The sequence below is a fragment of the Passer montanus genome, unplaced genomic scaffold, assembly GCF_014805655.1.
Source record: "Passer montanus isolate IOZ18808 unplaced genomic scaffold, ASM1480565v1 scaffold173, whole genome shotgun sequence".
Taxonomy (NCBI): Eukaryota; Metazoa; Chordata; class Aves; order Passeriformes; family Passeridae; genus Passer; species Passer montanus.
Window position 1 is genome coordinate 54,002 of NW_024364604.1, and position 18,793 is coordinate 72,794.

Below are 18,793 nucleotides of genomic sequence, written 5' to 3' on the forward strand. Positions count from 1 at the left end.
GTTGTTATAATCAGATATGGTTATGAAGTAACGAATCTCTCAAATTGAGATTTGACATGAGGTCTGTGAGCTCATGGTTTTGCATTTCACTGTTTTTTTTATAAAAATCTCTGCTCCAGTGGCTATTTACTGGATCTTCTCTGTCTTTCAGTTAGTGGAGGCACTGCCTACTTGTTGCTCTGAGGTGTGCACTTTCTGGATGAGAAATGTTCAGTGAGCCCTTCTGCCCAATGATCCAACTGCCCTGTGGTCTGTTCCGTAAGAAAAGCCTCCATTTCTTCTACTTGTAAAAAATTCTGTTGGATCCTCCAATCTTCTTACAGTTGTGAGATCAGAGATTCTTACATGAAGTACTTTTGGTAAGTTTTTCATATCATGGTGAAAAAAAAAAACAACAAACCAAAAAACAAACAGGATTTACAACACTTTTTAAGGAAATTGTTTTGAAGTCCAGATCTGGCTTCTCCCAGTGGATGTTCTCCTGACTTCTCCTTCAATTTTCTTTCTATCAGATGCTAAATGTAGCAGTCCAACCTCATGGTAAAAGCAGGGCAAGCTGGGAAGTAGCTGAGCAAATGCAGGGAAATAGAAACAGCTATTATGACTGCAGTAGTGGAAAAAGTGGGTTTTTAACCAGAGGGCAGTGCTATTTCTACTTTAATGACTGGACGTGGCACTCAGTGCCATGGTCTGTGTGACAAGGTGGTGATTGATCAAAGCTGTGACTTAACGATTTGGACATTTTTTTCAACCTAAATGATGCTGTGATTCTACTGAAAAGAATGAGATGTCATCAAAGCCTTCTCCTGAGTTTTCAGTCCCTGTGGATAAAGGAAGTGAATAGCTGAAGAGATACTCAGTACTCAGGAAGGGCTGCAGGTCTCCAGGGCAAAGTAAATCACAGCAGCAGATGCCAAATGCACATGAGAAAACAAAATGAAAGAAACAGGAATGTTGCTTGGACAGGTGAATTGAGGAGATTTGTCCTGTTCTGGACTGTTCTCCTTCAAGGGCAGCAAAGATGCCATGGCCACAGGCAAATTCTGTGAGTGAGGACAGAGAGGGAGTGTAGAAACCACAAGGCCAGCACACTCTTTACATCAGCCAGGATGGTGATACATGCATGTCTCACCTTACACGCCAAGTATGTTCACAGAATCACAGAAAGAATCATGGAATGGTTTGGACTGGCAGGGACCTTAGGGATCATTCATTTCCAAACCCCGTGTTTTGACACCTTCCACTGGACCAGGCTGCTCAAATTGGGTGGGACCTTAGGGATCATTCATTTCCAAACACCGTGTTTTGACACCTTCCACTGGACCAGGCTGCTCAAAGTCCAGTCCATCCTGGTCTTGAACACTTCCAGGGATGAGGCATTCCCATGTTCACCTTTGCCAGGTGTACAAAGGAGAGTGAGCTTCAAGTGATGGGTAAAACACTGACCCAGTCAGACCAAAGATTAGAAGTTCACAAAAAAGGCAACAGCTGCTTCTTCTGTTCTTCCCCTGTGTCCCAGAAGTGACCCTAAAGCATCTCTGCTGTGCAGCTCTCCCTCAAGAAACATTTTCTGTGTGAAAAATAGACCCCTTGTCCAGAGCCATATGAAAAGTATCAATTGTATGGAGAAAAGTGCAAGGAAAAGGTAAGGATATAAAATATTGACTGTGTTACTGAATCCCCCCCCCAAGGATAGCAGATGTACATTATCCATTTTAAACAATTTTTTTTTTTCCTCAAGCCTTTCTATGCAACACTCCAAATGCCAGAGTGAGCTTCAAGTGATGAGTAAAACTGACCCAGTCAGACCAAAGATTAGAGGTTCACAAAAAAGGCAACAGCTGCTTCTTCTGTTCTTCCCCTGTGTCCCAGAAGTGACCCTAAAGCACCTCTGCTGTGCAGCTCTCCCTCAAGGAACATTTTCTGTGTGAAAAATAGACCCCTTGTCCAGAGCCATATGAAAAGTATCAATTGTATGGAGAAAAGTGCAAGGAAAAGGTAAGGATATAAAAGATTGACTATGTTACTGAACCCCCCCCAAAGACAGCGGATGCACATTATCCATTTTAAACAATTTTTTTTTTCCTCAAGCCTTTCTATGCAACACTTCAAATGCTGGCTCATGGCCAGCCTTGAATTTTGGAGATAAATTTATTCAATGCATTTTTTTCCTCACAAGGATCAACAGGTTTTTTAATACTCTACAGTTCAGCTGAAAAAGTTGGTGTGGGATTTGGATATCTTTGGTTACATTAACTCCACCAGACTAGGTGCTACTGACCCTGTGCACGCAGAGCAGGAAACACTGAGGTGACAGAAGGGTCACACTGAATCCCCCCCCCAAGGATAGCAGATGTACATTATCCATTTTAAACAATTTTTTTTTTTCCTCAAGCCTTTCTATGCAACACTCCAAATGCTGGCTCATGGCTATCCTTGAATTTTGGAGATAAATTTATTAAATGCATTTTTTTCCTCACAAGGATCAACAGGTTTTTTAATACTCTACAGTTCAGCTGAAAAAGTTGGTGTGGGATTTGGATATCTTTGGTTACATTAACTCCACCAGACTAGGTGCTACTGACCCTGTGCACGCAGAGCAGGAAACACTGAGGTGACAGAAGGGTCACCTCCTTGCCACCAGTCAAGCACCACCCTGCTACTATCACTCACAGCTGAGAGCTGTCAGGCTCCCTGTGGTTACACTCACTCTTTCAGTTTCTTTTGGCTTTGGAGACCAAAAATCGGTTTATTATTTTCACTTTCAGATCCTCAAGTGGAAAAACCTCTGAACTGCATAAAACAGAGGTAATGAAGCTACAAAGCCAGGTTTTCAGCCAGATAAGGGAGAAGGATGACAAGAAGGAGACCCTGAGGAGGTAGGATGGTGTTTTTATCATGGCAATTGTCCTCCCTTACACAACTGGCTCAGTGTAGAACTCCCACCCCTCACTCCTGGAGAAGGTCACATTCACAACTGAGGGTTTTCATCCCTTCTGATGGGCTAAAACAGCCTCAACTTCCCTGATGTGAGAGCCAGCTGAGAAGAGGTGATAAACCATCAAAGACCCCCTGAAGTGTCCCCAGACTCATTCCTGAGGCCTTCCACCAAAGAACTGAAAGCTCCCCCCCTGCCAGGTGAGCTAGCTGGGCATTCCCACACAGCCTGAGCATATTTTAACTCGCTGGACTTTTTGTTTGGGGGCTTTTCCCCCCACAGCCAATGGATGAAGACTATGACCATCATTTCAACCAAAAGACATCAAAATAGCAACAATAAAATCTTGTCCCTGGATCCATGGGAGGTGAAGTCTTTCTACTCTTATCCTTTCTTTCTTTTTTTTCCCTTATATATTTCCTTTAATGGATATATACAGATACATATTTTTTAAAAAAATGGAGATATATATATATATATAGATAGATATATATAGATATATATATATATAATATGGATATATAGTATGGATATTAATAAAGACAATACTAACTAAAATTACTACATACCTCCTTTCCATTGCAAACTAATTGTTCTAAAATAAACCCTTCTACATACATATTCTTAAAAACACTGGTCATTCAATGTTGTTTCATTCTAATCCACCCCATGGGATCTATTAACAGAACCTGGGTTACCCTTCCCTTCTGTTCTCCCACACTCTGCAGTTGTTTCTCAGGTAAAATGGAAGTCCCAGCATATTAATGGAACTCTGAAGTCTGAATTCTGAATTTGTGGAATTTTATTTCCACCATGCAGTGATAACAACACACTTCCTCATAAGCTATAGCAGCAGTCATAACTGCACTTCAATTTCAATCACATTTTGGTATGTATAGAAATTAATCCATGCTGTGGTTTCATACAGATACATTCTTAGGAGGATGAAATACCTTTATTTAATACAACCTGCTTATAAAGCCTCCTTTGATTTTTCTTCCTGGAAGATGCTTGTTTATTAGGATTTCACCATGTATGTGGACTCCCAAATGCTGTGGAGATTTGGCTGCTTTGAAGTTGCTCTCAGTTATGCTACCAAGGTGGTCTGAGGCATGGAGCACACAACTTCAGAAAGGGATTCACACCTTGTGAAAGGCATTCAGACGTGTTGAGTCTGGCCAAAGGGAGGCTGAAGGGCAGCCCAACAGTCGCCTACAGCTACTCAAAAGGTCAAGAACACCAAAGCTGAGCTCTTTGTGGCAGTGTCAGGAGCTGTAACAAAGGGCAGCACCCACAGACTGGTTTGGGAGGTTGCACAGCAGGATAAAAATTGCCTCTAGGCATCTACTACAGCACTGGAACAGGTTGTTGGGAAATGACAAATGATGAATTGTAGAGGTGACTCAAAGCTCAGCCTCATGAAAACACAGGTGAATTAGAGTCCTGCGGCTGATGGTGCCAAACAGCATTTCTTTGATCCTATGGTAGATATATCTCCCAGCTTCTCCCATTCCACCCCACCCTGGCCTGCCACACTCAGATATTGCCTGGAAAATTATGGCAACACAGGCCAAATTCTCTGGTCCTGAGAGCTGTACTTTTAAGTCTTTCTATAGCCCAAAGTCACAAAAAACACATCACATACCTCAGAGAGCCAGGAGGAGGACACACTTCCAGAATCCTGGGTCAGACTCTTCTGGGGAAAAGACAGCAACTAGATGAGACCCCAGCCACTCATCTCTTCCCCTAAGGAGAGACTGATCTTTTTCAACAACATCTGCACCAGTTAGATTCCTCTGCTAGCCATCCCCACACTTAAATAAATACAAGCTTTGCTACGGCACATTAGTTATGCTGAGGGTAATTAGCAGTTACGTCAACATGATTTCCAGTTTGACTGCTGGCTGACTCCACGTGGAAATGAGGTTGTTGATTGGACAAGGGTTGTTGATTGCAAGAGGAAATATGTCAGACCAGGCTTCAGAGGAAGAGCCTTGTTGCTCATGAGGAAGAGCAGCCCTTGTGCTCAGTGCCTTTGGTCATCTCTGCTGGGCTTGGCATCCCCTGGATGTGGCAGAGAAGGGGGGCCCAGCTGTGTGCAGTGGGCAATGCTGATCTTCCCTTCACCTCTGAAGGTGTCACTCAGAGCTCACTGCCTCCAGCCAGAAAAGATGTGAGAATGTCGTGTTGTAGGAGGTGGCAGACTCAAATCCTGGCCTAATTAAGAACATGTCCTCATTTTAATGAGTTCACAAGAAACTGACCCTTGAGGATAGTCTAACACAAACAAACAGCTGTAGGAACTCACTCCTTGCTCACCCCAGCTAAATTACTTGTAGTCCCAGGAGCTCTGGTTTTGGCTAAGCAGAATTCACCCTGTTTAAGGGCTGGTTCTCAGCACTCCCTGTAGAGTCAATACAAGAGGAATATCCACGTTTCCAGGGCACAGCTTGCATCTGGAAGATGAAGGGAATTACACTCTAAAAGTGTTTCTTCCTCTCTGATGACCATGAGGATTCACAGAAGGCCAAGCTCTGACTTACACCTCCAAAATTATATCAGCTGAGTCCCACTTTATGTTGCCATCTCTAAATCCATGATGTCCGTATCACATTATTTAGCCAAAGCATAACAAAAAAAAATAGAAAAGCCATCCATTTCCAAAGCCCTTTCCTTCTGGACAGACCTTCAAAGTAAGCAGCCTTTCCTCATTCATTTTCATGGGCTTGATGTGTCAATCCAGCAGGAATTTCAGGGGAGTTTTGTAACCTGTCTGGAGGGATGTTTTCTTGAGAACACAACAAATAATGAGAATTGCAAGGAAGGAGGGAAGGATGCACTTCATGCAATTCAGTCTGAGTATTCTAAGACCAAGATGTTTTATGTGATTGAAGAACACAACAGAGGATAAGGAACAGAGATTATTTTTCTTACCTCTTGGCAGGGTTAGCTGTGTGTTTTAAGCCTTACTCAAGCCCAAAAGAGCAGATAGCACAACAAGATCACCTGGTTTGAAAATGAGCTCATGCTAAACTGGCCACTGACTAGATGCAAATTTGGTTCTTGAGAAGTGAAGTCAAAAGTTTTTTGTGCAGGTGACTTGCTCTGAGTCAGACCTCCTGCTGGACTAAGAGCTGGCTCACGGATGCAATGAAGCAAGTCAAAAGTCCTTCTCTGGGCCTTAGGGCTTCTGTGGGCTCCCCTTGTGATCCAGCCTTAGTCTGCAACACTGCTCTTCCATCTCAAACAGGTGACCTCAGAGGGGACCCGTGATGCTTCATTTGTGGCTTAGTTTTCTGCTGCAGATACCATTTCATGGGACATGACCATTGCCAATGGGATGTGTGAGAAAATCCTGAATCTGGATGCTATGGATGCCCAATTTTATGCTCCTTTTCACACAGAAAGATCCAGAGAACAAGATTATGGTAAAAATACACTTCTGTCCACAACAAGCATCTGAGGAAATTTTAGATGGGTGTTTCTAGCACTCGGTCAACAAGATGTGGTGAGTCACAAAATGTGGTAAGCAAACTCAGAATTTCCTTTGTTTGGTGGGATTCTGCACTGATGTGTTTCTGAAGGTGTTGTACATGGGCAGCATCTCATTTCCCAAGCAGGAGAGTGATGAATGGGAACATGGAGGGTGGATGGGTTTGCAGGGGTGACTTGGAACAGGATGAGAAAATCAGCCGTAAGAATAGGCAAATGCTTCAGTGATGAGCCAAGATTTTCTTCAAACTAAACCAGACAGGAACCTATCAGGGAAAAGCAGAAACCTGCATGTAGCCAGCTCAGATCTCACCTCAGCCAGCTCTTGGACAACGAAGGCACTTCCCTAGAACACAACCTTCCCACCAGGGGCTGACTGCCAGGACTCAGCTCTCAGTGAGGGATATTTTCTGGGGCAGAGAAGGCAGCTGATGAGGTTGGGGAAGTGCTGGGCAGCAGTACCCACAGCCCAGCTATGGGTCTAAGGAGAGGTTGTTTCATTCTTGAGAAACAGAAGCAAAAGCATCTGCTGTCACAAGCAAGGAAACCAGACCAGCAAAACTGGTTTACAGGAGATGAATTTGAAATCCAGACTGGCTGATAAGAGGCAGATCCCATAACAATGAAATTTTGGAGGGATTTTGAGGTGTTTGTGCCAGTTTAACCTCTGGGGTTAGACCACACCTGGTTGCCCTCATTGGAGCTCTTGGTTGCCTTGGTAGAAAAAGTCAGATTCACCAGTTCTGCTGCAGGCTGTTGTGCCTGGACAAAGCAAGAGCAAATGTTACCATCAAAATTTGGGTGTGGGGAACCCTAAACCAGAAACCCATCAACCTCAAGGTGGAGGTACTGAATGCAAAGAGATGGATTTGATCCAAATGTCCCATGGGAACCCTTGGCTTGGGATGGAGCCAGTCTGGAGCAGTCTGATCCAGCATTGATAGTAGATCTGCTGCAAGGATCAAAATGATCTTAGAGGTCTTTTCCAGCCTAAATGAGTCTATGAGCCTAAAAAAATATCTTTCTGCTTACAGAGGTTGGTGCAGAAGTTTCACCTCTGAGGATGGTGGGGATAAGGAGTCAGTGTGAGTCAAGTCCAGCCTCAAATGTCAAAAGGTAAATCTTTATGTGACCATGGGTATTGTGAAAAAAAAAAAAGTGCAGTTATTGAAAATACTACCAAAATGCAGGTCAACGTGGGCAAAGCTGGAGCAATAAGATTGAAAACACTAGGTTTAGCACACAGTTTCTGTATGCTGGTTCTTCTTTTTCAGACAGCTGCAGATCAAAATCACAGAAATCAGCATAAAATGCAATGGTTGATACTTTTATGGTTTTTTAAACCACTGTTTCTTATAAATGCAGAGCTGTTATCATCAGCCCCAACAGGGCATCCTGGGAGTCTGTACTACAGGAAACACAGTGCTGAGAACATGACCCTTTCTTTGCATACCACTCTCACACTTGTTCCTGAGCATTATAATCATAGATCACAGAAGGGTTTGGATTGAGAGGGAACTTCAAGATCATCTCGTTCCAATCCCCTGCCATGGGCAGGGACATTTTTAACAAGTCAAGGTTTCTCCCAGCCCTATTCAGCCTGCCCTTGGACACTTCCAGGCATCCAGGGGCAACCACAGCTTCTCTGGGCACCCTGTGCCAGGGCTTCACCACCCTCCCAGGGAACAAATTATTCCCAATATGCCACCTAAGCCTGCCCTCTGGCAGTGGGAAGCCATTCCCCCTTGTCTTGTGCCTCCAGGCCCTTGTCCAACATCCCTTTTCAGATCTCTTGGAGCCCCTTTAGGCACTGGAAGGACCTCTAAGGTCTTCCTGGAGCCTTCTCTTCTCCAGACTGAGCACTCCCAATTCTCTCAGACTGTCTCCAGTGCAGAGGAGCTCCAGCCCTCCATCCGTTCCCTGTGGGTGCATTATTTGGAAGGCACCATGAGGTTAGTGGCACAAACTTGCCATTAAAGTCCATGCAATTATTTAATATCGACTTTTCAAAACATTTTTTTTCTGCAGGATTAAAACAGGGAACACCCCTCTTTATTGTAACCTAGGGCAACTTCTCAGCCAGATTATTCCATTACAGAGCTCTGCTCTCCTAAAGATCACAGGTGCCCTGCAGCTACTTGGGCATTATCTGTTAGTGCTTTTACTGTGAAATCTTCTACTAATTTGAGATTCTTTCTCTGTGTGTTATATTTCGTATTGAAACTTTGGTTTTTACTCTTGGAAATCACTCAAACGTTCAGAAAACAGAGGAACAGACTTAAAGGTATTATTTATTCTCAAACTACCCTTCATTCTCTAAATTATTTTCATTTAGCATATATTCAGGCAGCTTATCTTTAAAAGGCTGCATGTATTTTATCCTCAGTCATCCAATCAAAGTAACCTGCAGAAACAACCCGTCCCAAAGATAAGCAAATAATATTTACTGAGGGCAAGTAAAAACTCACAGCTTTTATTGGTTTGTCTGCCAGAGACTGACTTTGCTGTAGAAGACAAATTTCAGTGTATTACAAACACTGCAACTAATATTTTTCAATTTCAATTTTGCAATTAGTTGTAATAAAGTTAGATGACTTTAATTATAAGCTTTGAGAAAAAATAATATGCCAGTATGGAGACTTTCTTTGTCTACTTTCTGCCCAGTGATGTTCAAGGGCAAAGCACACAAGGTACAAAAACTCCAGACATTTTGTTTCCTGACTATGTTCTTTGAACAAATCTCATCATGAAAGTCCCGTCTTCCCAACCCCGAAGCTGACGGGCCTTCAGGAACTAACACCAGCAATAAAACAGAACGCAATCAAGTTTTACTTTCAAAAACCCCCAGCTATTTTTAGTACATATATTTCACTCCATCCTACCCAGAGCACTGCAAAGATGTCGCACAGAGAAGGAAGAGAGCCAGGCCACCACATCATGTTCTGCACTGTGCTGCGATGGGGAAGAGGCTTTCCTGGAACCATTGGTTCATTTTTTTTTAAAGGAGAAGCAGAAGAGTGTCAACAGCCCTGGCACAGGAAGGAGGTTGCCTGTGCTAGACCGTGCTCAGCGATTGCGCGCAGGAAGTGGCGCAACTCTTCCCCGTACGCAGCAGCTGCTGAGACCACAGCACCCTGGTTTTGGTTGGGCATTGACACAAGCCCCATGAGGCAGCTCTATGGGACCCTTGCCTTGAAGCAGAAAACCTCTTTATCTTTGCTGTGAGGCACTCCAGCCAGCAAGAGTTTCGCTGGCAAAGTACAATGGTGTGTGCTCAACTTGTGAACACAAGCAAAATTCTTTATGAGAAATGTCAGGCACATCATGTTCTGCACTGTGCTGCGATGGGGAAGAGGCTTTCCTAGAACCAGGGGTGCTTTTTGGCCATTTTTTTTTTAAAGGAGAAGCAGAAGAGTGTCAACAGCCCTGGCACAGGAAGGAGGTTGCCTGTGCTAGACCGTGCTCAGCGATTGCGCGCAGGAAGTGGCGCAACTCTTCCCCGTACGCAGCAGCTGCTGAGACCACAGCACCCTGGTTTTGGTTGGGCATTGACACAAGCCCCATGAGGCAGCTCTATGGGACCCTTGCCTTGAAGCAGAAAACCTCTTTATCTTTGCTGTGAGGCACTCCAGCCAGCAAGAGTTTCGCTGGCAAAGTACAATGGTGTGTGCTCAACTTGTGAACACAAGCAAAATTCTTTATGAGAAATGTCAGGTTTGGTCTTCCTTTGGCTTGTCTCTGCTGTTATGAACAATACCCTGCCAGCTGCAGGGTGGGAGCCAGGGTTTCCTGAGCTCTGACTTCAGCTTTCACAGGTACTTGCCAAAGGACCATTGCAAACTCCTAAATCCTCTGCCTCAGCCTCCCTATCTCAGTATGACTGACATGAAGCACTTGGGAGCTTTCCAAATGTCATAGCAGATTGTCCTGCAAAGGGCACTTAGTTCACCACCAGCCTCCAGAAAGGTTCAATCCAGAATACGCTAATCCTGGCAGCTGCCTGTCCCTTTAACTCACAAAAAATTATTTATTCTAGATTCCACCACATGCCTGGACAGCACATCCTTACCTGCATTACCTAACTGCATTGGCTGCCCTTACTGCTGGATTATTATTTCATTCCTATTGTAAATCCTAAACATGTTAGTTACTGACATTGCTGAAAGGTTGTTTTAACATTCTGTCCATCAGCCCATCAAGAAGGAGGAGGTCAGCATTATTATAAAATTATTTTGTTTGGAAAAGACTTCTAAGATCACCAAGTCCAAATGCTAACCCAGCACTGCCAAGGCCACCACTAAACCTCATCCCCAAATGCCACATTTACACATCTTTCAAATCCTTCCTTCCACCACTGCCCTGGACAGCCTGTCCAACACTTGACAACCCTTTCAGGGAATAAATTTTTTGCTAAATCAAATCTAAACCTCCCCAGGCACAATTTGAGGCCATTTCCTCTACTACAATTGGTGATTCAGGACAGCTTTCAGTAACTGAAAATATTTTTTTTACACCAGTCAGGCCAAAGGGGAAATAGCCTACAAATTCACCCTTTATTTCAGGTCCTAAAATCTGCTCTTTCCCTTAGTCAATAGTTCTATGACTAACCATCATTTTTCTTCTTCAAAGGTGTTCTGGAAGAGTTTTGAAATTCAGATTTGCAAATGCTTATAGCTGAACACACATATGCCTGTCCTCTTGACTCATTACTAACATAAAATAAATTGTAAGAACTCAAGGTCAGAGTTCTCTAAAGTGAAGGAAAGAAGCATCACTACAGGCCAGATAAATGTCAAGCTCTTCAATGACCTCAGCTTCAGGGTGGCATAAAGTAGAAACCAGGTCAGCTTCAAAGAGATGAGCCTCCTTATGTAGAACTTAGTGGGACTAAATGAGAAGGGCCAAACACAGCTCACACCTGATCTGGGGCAATGGAAAATCCCTTTTTAGGTGCTCTGACCATCACCATATGACCAGGAGGAACTCTGAATGTGCTGCTCAATGCACAGGGTGGTTATTGATGTGGACATCTGCAAAGCAGAGAGTACCCAGGAGCAGGAGATGCCTTCACCTCGCCTGTCTCAGGGACTCCTCTGCAATGCTTGAAAACAGCTGCTAGAAATTGACTTGAGGAATTTGAGCAGGGTAAGAAAATGCTTTCACATGAAGGAAGAGGAGAAGTCATGCTTGTCTTTAGAAATAAAGGGTTGGAAGGAAAAGATGGACCCCAGAACCTATAAACCTGGGAGGATGAGCTTCATTTAATTCCAGAACAACTGCTGAGGCCACCTTTCTGCAAACATCCTAAATTAACATAAGAGAGAGGGTTTGTAAAGACCAAATTTTCTCAGTCCAATCTCATTTCTTCTTGTGAGCTGGTAGCAGACCTTGTGGGTAAAGGAGACAGATGATTTCATATGGCTTCTTTTTATAAAGACTTTGGATCATGTCTCCTGTGGCAGTGTTTGAGAGACCAGAGGCTGACACAATGTGTTGGGATAGCTGTGGGAAGTGGTGGGAAGCCCAGAGAACTGCCTTTAATGGTCCACGCCAGAGTGGAAGAACATGGGTTTCCACACAGCCTCCCAAGGTCCTGTCCAATGTTTTCACTGGTAGCTCAGCTGATGGAGGAAACCATATCCTGGTTAAATTGACATTCTCTTCCAAGCAGGAAATGAGTTCAAGGGCATGGGGGAGTGGGATTAATATTTAACAGGATCTAAACAAGTTAGAGAGATATTCTGGGTGGAAAAATACCACCTTGAAATTCATGATGATGATAACAGCATCACAGCCATCCATTTTCTGCAGACACTCCTGGAAATTGTCCTCAAAGCACCACCAGCAGCACCAAGTGCCATTTACCAGCAGGAGCCCTTACAAATGAGGAGGAGGAGGAGGAGGAGGAGGAGGAGGAGAAGGAGGAGAAGGAGGAGAAGGAGGAGAAGAAAAAGGAGAAGAAAAAGGAGGAGAAGAAGGAGGAGAAGGAGGAGAAGGAGGAGAAGGAGAAGAAAGAAGAAGAAGAAGAAGAAGAAGAAGAAGAAGAAGAAGAAGAAGAAGAAGAAGAAGAAGAAGAAGAAGAAGAAGAAGAAGAAGAAGAAGAAGAAGAAGAAGAAGAAGAAGAAGAAGAAGAAGAAGAAGAAGAAGAAGAAGAAGAAGAAGAAGAAGAAGAAGAAGAAGAAGAAGAAGAAGAAGAAGAAGAAGAAGAAGAAGAAGAAGAAGAAGAAGAAGAAGAAGAAGAAGAAGAAGAAGAAGAAGAAGAAGAAGAAGAAGAAGAAGAAGAAGAAGAAGAAGAAGAAGAAGAAGAAGAAGAAGAAGAAGAAGAAGAAGAAGAAGAAGAAGAAGAAGAAGAAGAAGAAGAAGAAGAAGAAGAAGAAGAAGAAGAAGAAGAAGAAGAAGAAGAAGAAGAAGAAGAAGAAGAAGAAGAAGAAGAAGAAGAAGAAGAAGAAGAAGAAGAAGAAGAAGAAGAAGAAGAAGAAGAAGAAGAAGAAGAAGAAGAAGAAGAAGAAGAAGAAGAAGAAGAAGAAGAAGAAGAAGAAGAAGAAGAAGAAGAAGAAGAAGAAGAAGAAGAAGAAGAAGAAGAAGAAGAAGAAGAAGAAGAAGAAGAAGAAGAAGAAGAAGAAGAAGAAGAAGAAGAAGAAGAAGAAGAAGAAGAAGAAGAAGAAGAAGAAGAAGAAGAAGAAGAAGAAGAAGAAGAAGAAGAAGAAGAAGAAGAAGAAGAAGAAGAAGAAGAAGAAGAAGAAGAAGAAGAAGAAGAAGAAGAAGAAGAAGAAGAAGAAGAAGAAGAAGAAGAAGAAGAAGAAGAAGAAGAAGAAGAAGAAGAAGAAGAAGAAGAAGAAGAAGAAGAAGAAGAAGAAGAAGAAGAAGAAGAAGAAGAAGAAGAAGAAGAAGAAGAAGAAGAAGAAGAAGAAGAAGAAGAAGAAGAAGAAGAAGAAGAAGAAGAAGAAGAAGAAGAAGAAGAAGAAGAAGAAGAAGAAGAAGAAGAAGAAGAAGAAGAAGAAGAAGAAGAAGAAGAAGAAGAAGAAGAAGAAGAAGAAGAAGAAGAAGAAGAAGAAGAAGAAGAAGAAGAAGAAGAAGAAGAAGAAGAAGAAGAAGAAGAAGAAGAAGAAGAAGAAGAAGAAGAAGAAGAAGAAGAAGAAGAAGAAGAAGAAGAAGAAGAAGAAGAAGAAGAAGAAGAAGAAGAAGAAGAAGAAGAAGAAGAAGAAGAAGAAGAAGTTTGCAATTCAATTCCCTTAATGTCTCACACCCCACTGATTCCCAAAGCAGGCCACCCCCCCTGCAGGTGTTACAGCAGCATGACAGAGATGAGCCTCTGACCAAGTGACAGGACACCAACTTGTGCAGGAGGGAAGAGGGGGACTTTGACAATATTTGTCATACAAACTGTCCCTGCTGCTTCGCCTCAGGAGGGCTCTGACTCTGAAACCTGAACTCCTGTTGGTGGTCAATGGCAACTCAACTCCCCAGAGCAAATACTGGCCAAGGACGGGAAGTGGAGGGAAGTTTTCTTTCCTGTGTTTTCTGTGCTGCAAGGAGCTTTGGCCATGAAAGTGAAACTTGGTGACTGGGAGCATGTGGGGTCACCAGCACAGATGCTAACCAGGCAAAAATGAAAAGCAGAAGTTGAGAAGGTCAGATTTCTTACACTTGAGTTCAAAAGTACAGGAATTTTCCTTTCTAGAAAGATGCCTGGGTGCAGCCGGCCAGGAGCAGCAGGATGGTGCCTCAGTCAAGTGTTCTCCGGCAGCTCACTGGGCATTATTCCCAGTCACTTCCTACAAGACAGAGCCATACTTGGTGTGGGGTGAGATCAGGAGGGGGCTTTGCCAGGCTGCTCCAAATCCCTAATCCCTCTTGGGAGCAATGTCAGTGTGTCCCTGTCCCTTTGGGGTGATGCCATCAAAGGCAGAGAGCAGCAATTTTATGTGGGCACTGTGGGGTGGATAAAGCCCTGTGGGACCAGATAAAAAGCCATAATTCCTGTAGATGGGAGATGAACTGGCAGGCAAGCATTAGCCCTGCAGCCCCTTGGCATGCCGAGTGCTGTTTTCCATCATTCTCCTGCAGCAGTGCCAGTGATGGGCAAATCCATGCAACACCTACAACAACTCCCCAGCCAGGCCCACTGGCCAGCCCCAAAGAGACATCTCCCCTCCAAACAGCTTTCTGGCCAGAAATTTGCTTCCTTTCAGGAGACCTGGCAGAGAAGAAGGGCTGGCTGAATGTCTGCCCTCAAGTTTTGCCCCAGTGTGCTCAGCACTGCATCCTCTGGGCTCCAGAGTAGTGTCCAGAGGTACCAGGGGATGACTGGGAGTCCTGGGGCCAGAGCAGGAGCTGGGGTTTGTTGTCCATGATCACTCATGTCTATATCCTGAGTCTATAGGTTTTTGTCTGGCTACACGGTGTGTGCTTAAATATGAACAAACGTAACTGCAGCTACTGACACAAATCAGCACTTGTGCATGGAAGAGCTTCAACTGCAGCTCTGCACCTGGAAAATGACCCATTGCACTAATTTTCCTTGCTCTTTCTCCCATGGGAAAATGATGTTGGTGCAGACTTGCTGTCCCTACTGTCGATCAGCACAGTCCTGGCTGAATTTTCACATTTTTTTACAGAAACACAGAATCTTTAATGATGGAAGGGAGGTCTTGAGATCAACACCCCTGCCTGCCTAGAGCAGGTTACACAGAGCACATCCAGGTGGGGCTGGAATGTCTCTAGAGAGGGAGACTCCGCACCCTCCCTGGGCAGCTTTCCAGTGCAACCCTCACTGTAAAGGAGTTATTCCTCATGTTGAGAAGGAATGTCTTGTGCTTTAGTTTATGGCCATTGCTCCTTGTCCTGTCACTGGGAACCACCGAGAAGAGTCTAGCACCATCCCCTTGACACCCACCTTTATATTTTTAAATATTGGTGATGTCTTAGGCTTGCAAGGTCCTCCTGGTCAATTCTGGGTAACAGGAGACAAGGATAGGGGGAGAACCCAGATGTCCTGACAATGAGCAGAGGATTAAAAAAAAAATAAATCCTGAATCCAGCTCTTACAGCTGCCTGTTAAACTTCATATGTTCAGTGGAGCTCAACATGTGAAGGCAGCTACTTAATTCTGCTGCTAATGACAACCCAGAAATCTTGGTAAAAAAGAAGAAAACAGCCAACAAAACAAGTTACTGCATCAGATGAGTGGCAAACCCAACAAGTTGATGTCAGGAGTGAACCTGTGCCCTTTAAACTCACAGAATGGTTCTGTACCTGGAGTAATATCATAAAGGACCAGCTCCAGAGGCACCATAAAAATCAAGAAAATGTCCCAGGGTACAGCTTGTGGGTGCAGAGGATTGTGTTATCACCCAAATGATGAGGTCTGTCCCTAGGCTGAACTCAACCCAATGGAAAAGTTGTCCCTACCAACTCTGCTGGCCTGTCCCGTGGTCCATAGCTTTGGAAGGAACAGGTGACCAGTGACACAGCCAGGGTACAAGCTGGTCTCTCTGGCTTTTAGGGTCAATTACAGGTTGATTTAACCTTTACTGGGATGTCCAGCTACAGGGGAACACAAAGCCATCAGTGGTGCTGGAAAATATCCATAGTGATGGCATTCCATAGCATTGATTTCTACTGTGTGGGACTTTGAGATTTGGTAGGAACCTTAAGCACTGATTTGCTCTTTCTAGGCCTTGATTTAGACTTCAGATGTTTGGTTTCGCTGGTGACTGGGGCCACTTAAGCAGGCTGAAGCAGTCCTTGCCACGTGCCCATGTGTCCAGGAGTTTGTCAGCTCACAGGGCACCACAGAACCAGTTTTCAACCAGCTCCTTCTCAAACAGGAAACTTGAAAGAAAGAAATAATAATTAAAAAAAACAGAAAAGAAAAAGAAAAAGGGAACAGCTGCACTTGTTTTTTTCTGCAGGAAGTTCTCTGATGGGGAGAAAACTTCCTTTTAAAACAAGGCATTCTTTAGCACTTCTTGTTCTTCCCTTTGCAGTTGCCTTCAGGTCATTGCAATATGCAGCCTTTTTGTACCCATCTTTTGCCTGCTGTTGTTCCAGTGCACAATGATCCCCCTAGAAGTTCCAGTGGCCTCCACTCCTCAGGAACAAAATACAAAAAATGCAACACTATTTTTATCTTGCAGTGGAGTTTTTCGGTTTTGTTTGTTTGTTTGTTTGTTTTGGTCTCTGTCCTCCTGTGTGAGCCATTTTTCATATGTGTCTCTCCCTCCTCACCCAAACCACTCCTGCTGGCAGTAATTTTTAGCTGTTGAGCTCAAGTTCTAATACCAGCTAATATTTTATCTCCTGTTTCCAAACCAGCATTTTATAGCAGACAAACAAACCTATTTCCTCATTGCAATGATTTTTTATGTGCCATAAACCATCTCTGCAGGAGAGATGGCATTGAGAAAAACAGCAAGTTAACCTGTATTGTATGAGGTTGGCAGAGAGATACAGCCCTGTGCTGGCCAAAGCAGCAAGTCCTGGCATTTCCAGGCTCCATGACCTGCACTGGGAGAACCACAACGACTGAGGCTTGTACTGACATGGGCAGAACTCTGTCAGCAAGAGTTGTTATTGAACTAAACTCCTGGCAGCTGCTGGTGAATAGGACGACTTTGAATCAAAAATCTCTCAGGAGCAGTAGAAAATGGAAGAAATTTACAGGATGCATTTGTTTCTAAATATGCCAGGAAATTATCCTGATCTGCAGCTGAAAAATGCTTGGGGGAAGCTTTTCCCAGAGATGTGGATGGGTGGAAGGTGGGTTGTGGCCAAGGCAGCCCCATGGGAGAGCTCAGGATATAAGTAGATCCAAGCCCAGAGTGCAAGGAGAGGAGGGGAATCCTCCAAATCTCCAGGGGCAAAGAGGGAAATGACTATTTTGGCTGCTCATCTTCATAAAGGAGAAAATCTCCAGGTCCCAGAGCAGCTGGTTTGGAGTCCAGCCTTGTCTGTGGGTGGTGTGGCTTCCATGAGTGTGTGCTGCACATTCTCTGGGGTCCCCAGACCGGTAGAATTGCCAACACAATGTGGGCACCTCCCCATGATCATCCTTCAGTGGTCATCCCCATGATCATCCCTCCATGGTCACCCCTCCATGATCATCCTTCCGTGGTCATCCTTCCATCATCATCCTTCTATGATCATCCTTCAATGGTCATCCCTTCATGGTCACCCCTCCAGGGTCATCCTTACCTGGTCATCCCTCCATGGTCATCCCTTCATGGTCACCCCCTCCATGATCATCTCTATGGCCATCCCCATGATCATCCTTCAATGGTCACCCATCCATGATCATCCTTCAATGGTCATCCCTCCATGGTCATCCCTTCATGGTCACCCCCTCCATGATCATCTCTATGGCCATCCCCATGATCATCCTTCAATGGTCACCCATCCATGATCATCCTTCAATGGTCATCCCACCATGGTCATCCCTTCATTGTCACCCCTCCAGGGTCATCCTTACCTGGTCATCCCTCCATGGTCTTCCCTTCATGGTTATCCCCATGATCATCCCTCCATGGTCCTTCCTTCATGGTCAACCCCCCATGGTCATCTCCCCATGGTCAACCCTCCAGGATCATCCTTACCTGGTCATTCCCCCATGGTCATCCCTCCACGGGCAGTCTGGGGCCCTGTCCCCTTCCTGCCACCTCGTGCCTCCTCCACCTTTGCCCCCAGACCCCCAGTCAACCCATCCCAGGAGGGTCGTGGCTCCCAGCAGGGTGGTGGCAGAGGGATGCCCTGCCCGATGAGCTGTCCCCACTGTCCCCAGGAGCAGTGTCACCTCCTTGGCAGAGCAAACGGTGCTCAAAGTCCCCAGTCAGCCCTGCTGGCCACAACCCTGCATTATGGGGTGCCCCTGAACCCCATTTCAGCCCCCGGTGTCACTCTCAGCAGTGACAGACACGGCAGGAAGGGGACACGGGACCAAGTGTGTCCCTGGAGAGCCCAGCATCACTTCAGCTGCTCCTTTCCCTGTCCCCTTTCCCCAGCTCAAAGCTGCTCTGGGTGTCTCTGCAGTCCCCTCGCTGCCTCAGCAGCGCCAGCCCAGCCCCGTGCTCGTGGCTCTGCTTCCCTCTAGTGACAGCACATCAGCAGGATCCCTGCTCTTCCCTGGAGCCCGGGGACCCTTGGGATTGGAGCAGACCCCAAGGATGCGGGGTGGCAGCATCTCCATCCCCACTGAGTCGTGTAGAGCTTGGCACGAAAGATTCCGTGTCCATGTGAATAATCTTAATTTCTCTGTGCCCGTTCTCTGCCTGCAGCTGTTCATGGACATTCCCTTCCCCAGCACAGTGCTGGGATGCTGGAGACCCTTGGGGTGGTTCCTGGGAAAGGCTGATTGGAGAGCAGCTG

The 18,793-nt window shown here is 44.9% G+C and overlaps 2 protein-coding genes across 8 annotated transcripts in view; both read right to left on the bottom strand.

The window, feature by feature from the left end:
• Window positions 1–18,793, bottom strand: part of LOC120500032 (endonuclease domain-containing 1 protein-like) — a 55,950-nt gene that overhangs the window by 30,397 nt on the left and 6,760 nt on the right. Inside the window, exon 2 of the mRNA XM_039704384.1 lies at window positions 4,584–4,634. The gene's annotated coding sequence lies outside the window, so the exon portion shown is untranslated. The remainder of the gene's footprint in view (window positions 1–4,583; window positions 4,635–18,793) is intronic.
• LOC120500027 (endonuclease domain-containing 1 protein-like) overlaps window positions 1–18,793 on the bottom strand; it is a 114,676-nt gene that overhangs the window by 21,911 nt on the left and 73,972 nt on the right. For 3 of the 7 annotated variants that reach the window (XM_039704371.1, XM_039704362.1, XM_039704365.1), the window contains one exon: window positions 4,584–4,634. The exons of 3 other annotated variants lie outside the window; for them this stretch is intronic. The gene's annotated coding sequence lies outside the window, so the exon portion shown is untranslated. Of the gene's footprint in view, window positions 1–4,583; window positions 4,635–9,312; window positions 9,332–18,793 lie in introns of those variants that run through there. One more of the 7 variants, XM_039704368.1, reaches the window with a different exon arrangement.